This window comes from Electrona antarctica (genome assembly GCF_951216825.1).
Source record: "Electrona antarctica genome assembly, chromosome: 11".
NCBI lineage: Eukaryota > Metazoa > Chordata > Actinopteri > Myctophiformes > Myctophidae > Electrona > Electrona antarctica.
In genome coordinates this window covers 44,144,827-44,158,269 of record NC_136792.1, presented here as the reverse complement: position 1 = coordinate 44,158,269, position 13,443 = coordinate 44,144,827, and the positions used below count along the sequence as shown (strand labels likewise).

The 13,443-nt window shown below is 42.2% G+C and overlaps 1 protein-coding gene across 1 annotated transcript in view; it reads right to left on the bottom strand.

The window, feature by feature from the left end:
- The window catches only part of gramd1bb (GRAM domain containing 1Bb), a 248,021-nt gene extending 235,179 nt beyond the window's left edge, over positions 1 to 12,842 (bottom strand). The window contains exon 1 of the mRNA XM_079514347.1: positions 12,564 to 12,842. The gene's annotated coding sequence lies outside the window, so the exon portion shown is untranslated. The remainder of the gene's footprint in view (positions 1 to 12,563) is intronic.
- Positions 12,843 to 13,443: the final 601 nt, after the last annotated feature.

Genomic DNA, 13,443 nt, shown 5'->3' with positions numbered 1-13,443 from the left:
AGCAATGAGGAGGAGAATGAGGTGAGTAGACACATACAAATAGACTCAACGCCTTCATAATGTGTTTCCAGTACATCTGGACCACTTTTTGGGGGACTAAACAACTGCAACTAAAGGTGAGAAAGCCTTCTAGCACGAAATTCTCCTTTAACCTGAATTAAACATTTCCATCAACATAAAATCAACATAATTGTATTTTTCGATTCTTTGAACGTTTATGTAAATGTTCACGACTTAAAAATTGTAGGAAAAAGCTGCCTGTTTTTCCACATACTGGAAACAACAAGCCACACGTCCACCATGACATATGGCACACCGGACGGTAATGTGGCCGAACTGTAATGGCTCGTGATCCAATAACCAGCTCTGCACTAATAATCTCTTCTGGATGCGCTTCGTCAACAGGGCCGAGAGCAGCCGGTCCTCCAACGGCAACACAATGCTGCAAATTGTTCAGCTTTCGTTGTTTGTATAATTTGAATCTAATTAATTTGGCAGAGGGACTTAATGAGTATGCAGCCTGTCTGATTAGATAGATTGCTCTAGCTCTGCCACTGCATGCTGAATGCCTTTGGATGAATCACTGAGACTATCCTATGCACAGCTTTGTGTGTGTGTGTGTGTGTCTGTCTGTCTGTCTGTCTGTCTGTCTGTCTGTCTGTCTGTCTGTCTGTCTGTCTGTCTGTCTGTCTGTCCGTTTGAGCACGGAATGTGCTCAGCTGATTGGCTAGCATGGAATGTGATGTATGATGATGTATAATGATAAGAGCGCCGCTCACCTCACACAAGTGTGATTTATTTTTTCTGTCTTGTGCATTAACTGACTGCTCCTATGCACCTGTCCCAGTAGGTGTGAAAAAGGACTTTTTAAACAAAACACAGACATATAAACAGCTACCTCGTCCCCAACCGCAATATAAAACGCCAAGGAAGTCTTCATCAGTACCCAGATTGTCAGATTTCTTAGTGCAATACCCATTATTATCATAGTACTTTGAGGCCAAAATTTGAACAGTACAGTACAGTACAGTACAGTACAGTACAGTACAGTACAGTACAGTACAGTACATTAGTTGTCCCTAATTTGTTCCCAGTCCAACAAAGTGAACCTAATTAGGAGGTAAAATCCCTTTTCTAACTTTATTCGGTTTCATAAAATAATTTCCATGAAGTCATGGACAGATTTCTTCCCTCCCTATTGGCAGCAGATATACTCACATAATATAATATTATGGCACTGTATCTGTTTAAAGCAGAAGCAGGAAGATGAGGCCCTCCTTCCTTAGCCCATTTTGAGCGGGAACCCCTTTTGGTGGTTACATACATTATGTTATAATTTAGCTATTGAAAAATAGCAGATCTACAAGCTCATAGCGCGCCGCTCGAGGTCTGCTATTTTTGAAAAATCGTTAAAATGTGCCTCAAATCTTTCAGAAAATTGTCATGATTTAGAAAACTTTTTTTTTGAATTTCTACGTCAGGCCGAATGGGTTAGAAAGGATTTAAAGTGTGCCACGTCGAATGCCTTTGATCTCAGGACGGCTGTGAATAATCAGAGGGGCGGTGCACTAGATTTCACGGGGATAAAGAACAAAATATGGACCCCTCCACCACCAACAGCAGGGTTCTGCCTCCTCCATGGCTTCAACAGAGCTCCTCATCAGTAGCCATGTAAACACACTGACATGGAGCCTTGCTGGGCTCTGTGACAGGAGGATGTAGCCATCAGCCACAGAGCTGGAAATGACTCCATTTTAGGGATCTGGAGCAGTCAGTCACCCTTCTGCATGCATTGGAATGGAAATGTGCCCCACATGCATACTATGTGTCTGAATGTGGCATATACAATACAAGGCTTATTTCAGAATGAGGGCAAATACCACACTGGAGCAGTAGGCCAGTGAATCTAAGCGGGGAAAAAAGGGCCTGACCCAAAATAAATTGCAATAGTAATCGTTCAAGGTTTTTTTATGATCCTTAGGGTCATCCAAATAACATATTAAAAATGGAGAATTATAGAAATTTTGGATCATGGTAAATTCAGGGGTTGAAAGTTGGAGTACCATTAAGGCAAAATAAATCTAATTTTAATTATGCTTTAAGAAGCATGTAATGTGTCAAACTAGGGGGTTTTCATGATTCTGAATCCATTCCAAGCATTAGTTTTGCAAAAAAAAAAACACCATTTGGGCTAAAAACGGCCATAGCCACTAAATTACCAAGTTACCGCCGCTTGCAAAATCGCATAGCAACGACTGGCACAATCAAGCATATTCCACAAGAGGGAAAGGATTAACATTTAAAAAAAGAAAACAGCAGCAGATTTTGTGAGAAAACCACCAGGACGTTGATGTTTAGCTAGGCCTGTCGGGAAAGTATAATTTGCCTCATCAGCACATAAAAACAATATCATGTTTGTGAAAGTAAAATAATACATGTGCTTGACATAGCTTATGGATTGTTCTGTAATCATATACTCATCCCAATCACTCAATAGGGATGCGAATGGGAAATTCTTGGCCGAAACCGAATACCAAATATAGGAAACAGTTGGCCGAAAACCGAATAGCCGAATATGATTCATATTTTATATATATATATATATATATATATATATATATCGTCAGCACAACAAAACAGTAGGTTAAGAAAGGTAACCCCGGTTCTTTGACTATTCGGTTTTGGCTCTAAAATCAACCAAACCGAATACCCAATATGCATTTTTGTGGCAGAATAGTTTCGGTGGTTGTATACAGGATTATAAATACTTACATCAACTTGTGACTGACTGTTCATTCTAATCTAAAGAATGTCTCCCTAGGAAGCAGTGTCCAAATTCCTCCTTTATTAGTATTTCCTTTCCCTGAGACCATTTTAAATCAACAGGCAGTAAAAGACAGAAATTGCTCAGCCCAAGAGAGTGACAACAGTGACAACAGTCATGCGCACACACTGGTGGTCAATACCGGGGGGGCAGAGTGCACGATCGATCGCTTTGCCTAAAACACTGAATTATGAGGACCGCAATTGGAACTAGAAAAAGTGCCCCTCGGGGCACAGGTCTCCACCAGGGCAGGTCAAGTTGTGGCCTCCTGGTGGCGCTATAATAAGCCAATGTGAAAAGGGTACCGTTTTTTCTTATGCCTTGGATGGCAAATGCAATTGGATGATTTGAGGCATTTTGTTCCAAAAATGTGTTTTGCAAAAATCCACCTGTTGGTGGCGCTATAACAGGCCAATGTGAAAAGGGTGGGATATATTCCTCAGCCTAGTAGGAAAGTAAGTCTGTGAAAGATTTCACGTAAATTGCACGCTGCGTTCATGATTTGAGGCTTTTTGTTCAAAACAGGCCAATCCTGTAAACTTTGAAAGCCAATGTTAGCCAATCAGGATGGAATCTGAAATATCGGACAGATCTGTGTTGAGCACATGACTATAGAGATACTGTGTAACGATTTGCAGGATTTTTGGACAAAATATGGAGGAGTCATATCACAAAATGTGTTTTACAAAAGTCGGCCTCCTGGTGGCGCTATAACAGACCGTTCTGGAAAATTTGGGGCAGAGGTTCATCGTTGGCATCTAGGGAGTGTTTGGCAAAGTTTGGCATCGACCGGGTTAACGGTGCCGGAGATTAGCTGGTAACAGACGGACGGACACACACACACCACACACCACACACACACACACACACACACACACAGACAGACAGACGGAGTGCAAAACATACTCTCTCCCCATGCCTTCGGCCTGGTGGAAACAATTCCCATTTGTTGAAGAGAGATCTATACATTTTCAAATTATATTGTTATTATGCTTAAATAATCGCTTTGGCTAAAACGCTGAATCCCGTGGATAAATAGACTATGTACTACAGGCATTCCTAACTACAGACATTTAATATAGCCTACCGCATAGGATTGTACAATTAATTATATAGCCTACATTTAACAAGCAAGCTTGATTTGACATTTGTAAATAGGTCAATACAATTACAAAACCAGCTACGAGGATAAAACCAGATAAAGCACTAAGACTTTACATCAGGTATAAAGTAAAAGGAAAACGTGACAACCATAATTATGAAGGGGCAGAAGAACTGGGAGGCGGAGGCGCGGGGGGTGCGCTGCCCGGAGCAGTGTGGTAGCCAGGTCTTTGCACACGGCACACGCACACACTGTACAGTGCGATATAATAAATGATAAAATAAATGATGCATTTATATAGCGCCTTTTTCCAAGGCGCTTTACATAGATTGTGCATTACATTCAGCCATTCACACACACATTCATACACTGATGGCAGCGGAAACCATGCAAGGTACCAACCTGCACATCAGGAGCAATTAGGGGTTCAGTGTCTTGCTCAAGGACACTTCGACACCAACTCTGGGGGAGCCCGGGTTCGAACTGGCGACCTTAACTCTACCCCTGAGCCACCGCCGCCCCCAATAATAACCCATCAAAGCTTGACTTGCATCAATTTAAAACGAACACATCCCTGCAACTTCACAAGCCTCGGCTACTACAGTTTTCTCACACAAATTCAAACCATTTGAGAGTTGCACCTACTTCAACTAATGAACTAAAATGTTTATAATGTTTATAAGAATTGGCACGGCGGCCAAACAGTTCCAAGTACAAGCACTATTTAAGGGAATGATATACTGTAAGCAGGCTAAGTGAACTTCAATTTAATAGCATCACATTCTTGCAAGCAGTAACAGTACTGTACTGTAGCCTACCTACAGGTTTTACATAGATTGTGCATTACATTCACCCATTCACACACACATTCATATACACCGATGGCGGCGGAAACCATGCAAGGCACCAACCAGCACATCAGGAGCAATTAGGAGTTCAGTGTCTTGCTCAAGGACACTTCGACACTAACTCTGGGGGAGCCCTGGTTCGAACTAGCAACCTTGCGGTTACCATCCAGCCACCCTGAGCCACCGCCGCCGCCCCAGTCAGTAAATATATGAATTTTGGCTAAAGGTTTGTGTGAGGTTCTTGTTCACTACTTGGTTAGACTATAGCGTCTGAGTCTGAGTGTATGTCTGTCTGTCCGTCTGTCCGACAGCTGCAATACCGCTGGGTAACATAAAGTGGCACTGTTGAGCAGCCTAAAGGGCCATTCACACTATATAACTGCAGCCAGCCAGCTGTGTTGTTGAGCAGCCTGTACCGCTCAGTTCACAAAGGTGTGATTTTTATTTAAGGATTAGTTCTCACACCTACTGCTCTCACACCTATGCTCTAAACTCTATGGAAACGCACTCTTGATATAGATGTGGCCCTTTAAGCATACTGTACCATGTGCACTCCGGCCAATCACGAAGCATGTAATGTGTCAAACTAGGGGGTTTTCATGATTCTGAATCCATTCCAAGCATTAGTTTTGCAAAAAAAAAAACACCATTTGGGCTAAAAACGGCCATAGCCACTAAATTACCAAGTTACCGCCGCTTGCAAAATCGCATAGCAACGACTGGCACAATCAAGCATATTCCACAAGAGGGAAAGGATTAACATTTAAAAAAAGAAAACAGCAGCAGATTTTGTGAGAAAACCACCAGGACGTTGATGTTTAGCTAGGCCTGTCGGGAAAGTATAATTTGCCTCATCAGCACATAAAAACAATATCATGTTTGTGAAAGTAAAATAATACATGTGCTTGACATAGCTTATGGATTGTTCTGTAATCATATACTCATCCCAATCACTCAATAGGGATGCGAATGGGAAATTCTTGGCCGAAACCGAATACCAAATATAGGAAACAGTTGGCCGAAAACCGAATAGCCGAATATGATTCATATTTTATATATATATATATATATATATATATATCGTCAGCACAACAAAACAGTAGGTTAAGAAAGGTAACCCCGGTTCTTTGACTATTCGGTTTTGGCTCTAAAATCAACCAAACCGAATACCCAATATGCATTTTTGTGGCAGAATAGTTTCGGTGGTTGTATACAGGATTATAAATACTTACATCAACTTGTGACTGACTGTTCATTCTAATCTAAAGAATGTCTCCCTAGGAAGCAGTGTCCAAATTCCTCCTTTATTAGTATTTCCTTTCCCTGAGACCATTTTAAATCAACAGGCAGTAAAAGACAGAAATTGCTCAGCCCAAGAGAGTGACAACAGTGACAACAGTCATGCGCACACACTGGTGGTCAATACCGGGGGGGCAGAGTGCACGATCGATCGCTTTGCCTAAAACACTGAATTATGAGGACCGCAATTGGAACTAGAAAAAGTGCCCCTCGGGGCACAGGTCTCCACCAGGGCAGGTCAAGTTGTGGCCTCCTGGTGGCGCTATAATAAGCCAATGTGAAAAGGGTACCGTTTTTTCTTATGCCTTGGATGGCAAATGCAATTGGATGATTTGAGGCATTTTGTTCCAAAAATGTGTTTTGCAAAAATCCACCTGTTGGTGGCGCTATAACAGGCCAATGTGAAAAGGGTGGGATATATTCCTCAGCCTAGTAGGAAAGTAAGTCTGTGAAAGATTTCACGTAAATTGCACGCTGCGTTCATGATTTGAGGCTTTTTGTTCAAAACAGGCCAATCCTGTAAACTTTGAAAGCCAATGTTAGCCAATCAGGATGGAATCTGAAATATCGGACAGATCTGTGTTGAGCACATGACTATAGAGATACTGTGTAACGATTTGCAGGATTTTTGGACAAAATATGGAGGAGTCATATCACAAAATGTGTTTTACAAAAGTCGGCCTCCTGGTGGCGCTATAACAGACCGTTCTGGAAAATTTGGGGCAGAGGTTCATCGTTGGCATCTAGGGAGTGTTTGGCAAAGTTTGGCATCGACCGGGTTAACGGTGCCGGAGATTAGCTGGTAACAGACGGACGGACACACACACACCACACACCACACACACACACACACACACACACACAGACAGACAGACGGAGTGCAAAACATACTCTCTCCCCATGCCTTCGGCCTGGTGGAAACAATTCCCATTTGTTGAAGAGAGATCTATACATTTTCAAATTATATTGTTATTATGCTTAAATAATCGCTTTGGCTAAAACGCTGAATCCCGTGGATAAATAGACTATGTACTACAGGCATTCCTAACTACAGACATTTAATATAGCCTACCGCATAGGATTGTACAATTAATTATATAGCCTACATTTAACAAGCAAGCTTGATTTGACATTTGTAAATAGGTCAATACAATTACAAAACCAGCTACGAGGATAAAACCAGATAAAGCACTAAGACTTTACATCAGGTATAAAGTAAAAGGAAAACGTGACAACCATAATTATGAAGGGGCAGAAGAACTGGGAGGCGGAGGCGCGGGGGGTGCGCTGCCCGGAGCAGTGTGGTAGCCAGGTCTTTGCACACGGCACACGCACACACTGTACAGTGCGATATAATAAATGATAAAATAAATGATGCATTTATATAGCGCCTTTTTCCAAGGCGCTTTACATAGATTGTGCATTACATTCAGCCATTCACACACACATTCATACACTGATGGCAGCGGAAACCATGCAAGGTACCAACCTGCACATCAGGAGCAATTAGGGGTTCAGTGTCTTGCTCAAGGACACTTCGACACCAACTCTGGGGGAGCCCGGGTTCGAACTGGCGACCTTAACTCTACCCCTGAGCCACCGCCGCCCCCAATAATAACCCATCAAAGCTTGACTTGCATCAATTTAAAACGAACACATCCCTGCAACTTCACAAGCCTCGGCTACTACAGTTTTCTCACACAAATTCAAACCATTTGAGAGTTGCACCTACTTCAACTAATGAACTAAAATGTTTATAATGTTTATAAGAATTGGCACGGCGGCCAAACAGTTCCAAGTACAAGCACTATTTAAGGGAATGATATACTGTAAGCAGGCTAAGTGAACTTCAATTTAATAGCATCACATTCTTGCAAGCAGTAACAGTACTGTACTGTAGCCTACCTACAGGTTTTACATAGATTGTGCATTACATTCACCCATTCACACACACATTCATATACACCGATGGCGGCGGAAACCATGCAAGGCACCAACCAGCACATCAGGAGCAATTAGGAGTTCAGTGTCTTGCTCAAGGACACTTCGACACTAACTCTGGGGGAGCCCTGGTTCGAACTAGCAACCTTGCGGTTACCATCCAGCCACCCTGAGCCACCGCCGCCGCCCCAGTCAGTAAATATATGAATTTTGGCTAAAGGTTTGTGTGAGGTTCTTGTTCACTACTTGGTTAGACTATAGCGTCTGAGTCTGAGTGTATGTCTGTCTGTCCGTCTGTCCGACAGCTGCAATACCGCTGGGTAACATAAAGTGGCACTGTTGAGCAGCCTAAAGGGCCATTCACACTATATAACTGCAGCCAGCCAGCTGTGTTGTTGAGCAGCCTGTACCGCTCAGTTCACAAAGGTGTGATTTTTATTTAAGGATTAGTTCTCACACCTACTGCTCTCACACCTATGCTCTAAACTCTATGGAAACGCACTCTTGATATAGATGTGGCCCTTTAAGCATACTGTACCATGTGCACTCCGGCCAATCACAATTTGACTCCTCACCTTCATCATCAATGTTTGTGTTTACACAAGGAGGGAGGTACAATTTTTAGAGCCTTTTTGTATGACTCGGCTGGAAATTCCCAATCTTATAGGGCAAACCCTCCAACCACAAGGCCACTGAGATGGTACGTGTATATAATAATAATAATGTGGGGATGGGCCTGGGCCATGGCTCAATGGTCCAGGCACCTTGGCTGGTAATCCAGTCTGGCAGTGTGCCGCGGGTTCGACTGCCGATCCCGACGGCCTTTACTGCATGTCTTCCCCCCATCTCTCTCCCCATTTCCTGTCAGCCTACTGTCTGTCCCTCCATAAAAAATATAAAATAAAGGCGAAAGCCACAAAAAAAATAAAAAAATAAAGAATGTGGGGAATCCCAAGGCACACCACCTGACCTGGACTTGTCTAACGGCACAACCGGTGTACCTCGAACGGCACACCGTTTGGAAACCATGGTATAAACTAGTACACTTCTGGAGCAAATCTAAGAATGCACAGTAGGCCAAAAAGGAAGTCAGGACAGCGCTGCCATTTTTAGTACTATTATCCTGTCAAGCCTGAGGGACCGGCACCATAATAACTTGAAACCTCAAATTATAGCCATTAGAGAGGAGCTCATGACACCTGACAAGTGACAGCCGGTCGCTCTCCTCTCCTCTCCGCGGAGCTGACAATGTCCTTCAGCCTACATCGACTCGGCTAATAAACAATGCCACCGATTCAACATCCCAAGGGCACGCTCATCCCTGCTGGTGCCACCGGGGGAGTATTAGATATCCATCTATTAAATAGGGTTTAGTGACAAGCGAAATTACTCTGGGGTAAAGGTCACACACAAAAGCATTCTTCGACCGACTTCTGCCGCACAATAAAATCCAATTCATAATAATTAAATTATAATAGCAATGTGTGCAGGATTATTGGACTCTCAAGAAATGCCACTCACGTTGACATTCTTTCCCCTTCCGTTGTCTTTCTGTGGCATTTTGGGGTGCAATGTAAATTGGCAACGCTCCAAGCAAGCGTCAGTGAAGTGAGATACAGAATGAAAATAATATTGGCTGGTTACCTGGAAATGAAGTGAGTTCCTGACTTCCTTTGCCATATCATGATTATCAGAGGAACAAAGATATGTGGGTATAGCGTTGGTCACCATCAAGCAATTTCCCCAAGAAAACTTTTCTCAGAATGTACGTATACATAATATGCAAGTGGGAATGCGTCAAGAGTAAATGTGGCATGCATTGCTCCCCACTTTCACATTTAGAATAACCGTCCCAGGCTGTTTCATATTGAAACAAAGCCCCACTTAGATCCAAAACTGTCCTGGCTGACATTTCTCACATTCTACTTAGCATGCGGGTGGCGCGTTCCTCCTCGTAATGCAATCATGTTGTGCTGTGCCATCGTAACTTAAAACTTTCACAAAGGCTAATGAATCATCACATTTTCCATCGCAAGTTAAGAGCCCTATAATAGCTGTCGAATGAGACCGCAGCGGGAAGCGATAAGGCTTTTAACTTTGAGGATACACGCTATGCTCCAAGAATATTACATTAGTTTACATATTGGTCCGGTGATCACTGCGCTGTTGAACGCATACAGTACCACAGGGTTTATTTAAAGGTTTATGCCCTATTATGTCTCCAGGTTATGGATATCATATAACACACAGACGTCCCACACTGAAGACTTATATAGACTATTTTAAACAACATGCATTGCACATGAACATAATTGCATTTGTTATTTAATTATCCTAGCATAAAGAGGATTTCTTTATGGTTGGTTGTATACTAAATCTATATTTAAACCCCCCTCCCTCCCATTTCAGCCAGCTGGATGGTATAATGTTAATGGCAAAGAACTATCCAGCTAGCTATGGTTTCCTTTGGAATTGCCTCTGCAACCCTACTGTCTGTAGACTCTGCAGAAATGGCATTGCAATAGCAAGTCAGACATACAAGGAGTCAAGGACATACATTTGTATTTACCTATTTTGTATAGCATTAATATTGATGGATTTTTGCTCCACCACAAATAGATTACTTTCAGTGGGCCCTGAATTGGCCATTGACTTAAAAAAAAATCACACCTGTGTGAACTGAGTGGTGCAAGGTCTTATATAGACTGATCAGCTGTGGTCTGACGTAATGTCAGTGACCATAGTAACCATGCTCATTCTTTTGAGGGACAGGTACACAAACACACACACACACGGGTACTAACTAACCATAGCAACCATGCTCGTTTTTTTGGTACGAACAAACACGGGTACAAAGCCAGTTGTTGGAGTGGTTTGCACGACTCAAAAATATATATATACAATTTATTTTGGTAAAAAAGGTAAAGTGGTCCTAAACTGTAAGATTTTCAGATGAGATAAGGTATCAATGTATCATATGAGGCACAGCTGTCATCAACACAAGGCAGGACCAGTAGTAAAGGCACCCTTACAGACTACTCATTATGCCAAGTATACAGTCAAAATGGAAATAAAAGCGCTTATTTGGCCCGTAAACATAGGGGAACGTCCATTGGTGCTATATATACAGTATATATAAAACTTAGGTTGGTTTTTTTTTTTACAACAAGGGTTCATTTATTATTAGTTTGTAATGATAATAACTAAAAGATGAGTGTTTTAAAAAAATCACACCCGTGTGAACTGAGTGGTGCAAGGTCTTATATAGCCTGATCAGCTGTGGTCTGACGTAATGTCAGTGACCATAGTAACCATGCTCATTTTTTTGGGTCCCACGTACAGGTACACACACGTACAGGTACACACATACATAGACACAAATATAGATACAGACAAAGCTGGTTGTTGGAGTGGTTTGCACCACTCAAAAATCATGTATTGCTTTCTATGGGGGTTATGTATGTGCATGCATAACGTGAGTGGCAAATCGAGTGGCAAAGTGTCGAGTGGCAAAGTTTAATGTTGTTTAATGCAATCAGATAGGACTTTTCTGTTTAGATGCATGGGCTGTCAAGGCCAGATGTAGTTTTTTTTGCCACTCAGTAGGTGTTCCTGCATAACCTCCGGGTATGATGATGATGTCACGCGCAGACCCTCTATTGTTTATAGCTATTTTTAACTGAGGAGCAGGTGCATTCAGGCAATTATTATTATCATTACAAACGAATACTTTTGTTGTAATAACAAAATCACACTTGTGTGAAGTGAGGGGCGCTCTTATCATATATCATCATACATCCGTTCTCAGCCAATCAAAACATTTCCGTGGTACCTATGTTCCCCAGGTTCTATGTTCCCCACCATGCAAAAAAGGTTATTTGTTCCCCACTTAGAATAAACCTAAACCTAAACCAGAAACCTAACTAGTAATTTTAGTAATTCTAATAAGACTAAAGGTATTTTAGAAACTTAGTCTTACTTTTAGTAGCACATTCTGATTTAAGCTCAGTCTTTGAACAATCCATTGAACTTTAGGCCTGCCTAGGCTACTTAAACTATCTAGTCTATCTAAATCGGAAACGCATATTTCCATTTGCATTCTTTGAATGTTATGTTGTAATGTTTTTAAATAACCCAAAGTAAAACTTTGTTTCACATGCTGCCTTTAAACAATATTGTTTCTCTCTTTTCTAAGTAGCTCTAGATTGAGACCTTGAACCATGAAAGAGAGCTCTTGTTTGGAAAGGAGTATGTCTGTTTTCTTTTTTTTCCTTTTTTTTGAAAAGCTACATTCAAGGTTGGTGCCCCTGTAATAATTTAGTACAGGGCACTGAGGGCAGGCTGCCCTGCACTAAATTATTACACAAATTGATATATGCACCTGTAACATTTGATTCCACACTCTTTTCTATCAGCAGGCTAGTCACACATTTTTATAGCAACTTTTATAGCAATAATTAGGTTATTAAAAGGTGGTTTGTTGCATATAGAAAAGATGGCCCATACAACCACTAGAAATAGGCCTATATACATTTCAGAATGACCTTACCGTGGTTGTCTTCTGTCACTGGAAGGGGAAGGTGTTTTCCCGCGTGGTGGTGGAGGAGGAGTGGGTCTTCTGTCACTGGAAGGGGAAGGTGTTTTCCCGCGTGGTGGTGGAGTGTGTCCTCCGTGCTCACAGTCCGAGGGGTGCATGGTGATGCTCTTCTTAAACGACCCGTCCTCTGCTGACTCCTCCAGCCTCAGCTGTGGGATGACACCGTGGCCAGAGGCCATGCCCTCCCCATGTGGCGCGCACCTTTCCCTGCTAATACACTGTCCCACACTGTCCCACTGTAGGCTACAGTAGTAGCCTATACACTTTGTGGTAAGAAACGGTATAAGCTGCTCTTAATTCTTCCTCCCAGACGTTCTGTGCTGTCACTCACTGTCACCGTCGCGTCACGTGTCGGTTGTTTGTTCTTATTAGCTTGCTGTGGGAAGCGCTGCGTGCATAACCTGCCTGCCGCGCTGGGAGCATTGTTAAATGGAGCTCTCAGCTCTGCTATTATGAATGACACGGTGGAGGAGGCGCCCTCCCTCGCGCGCACCTGTGACAATTTAATTGACTGACTGACACTTAAAGGTACATTTCACCAATTCTCAACCTGTCCTCAGACAGTGGAAGACAGTGGATTTCAACCAGTGGTCCGGCTAAATGGTGGAGAGTTGGTAACAGGTAACCCCCTTGGATCTTTAACTCTTGAAAGTGTAAAATGTGTAACATTTTACTCTCAAGAGTTACATTATTGTTAAACATCTGCATTAGGCTACTTCATTTACAAGAAGTAGCCTATACTACAACACAATTAGAGAATGTAGAAGAATTGTTATTTTGATCAATGTTTGCCAACAGCATGGAATTGTGTGTCGACGATAACAAAAAAAAT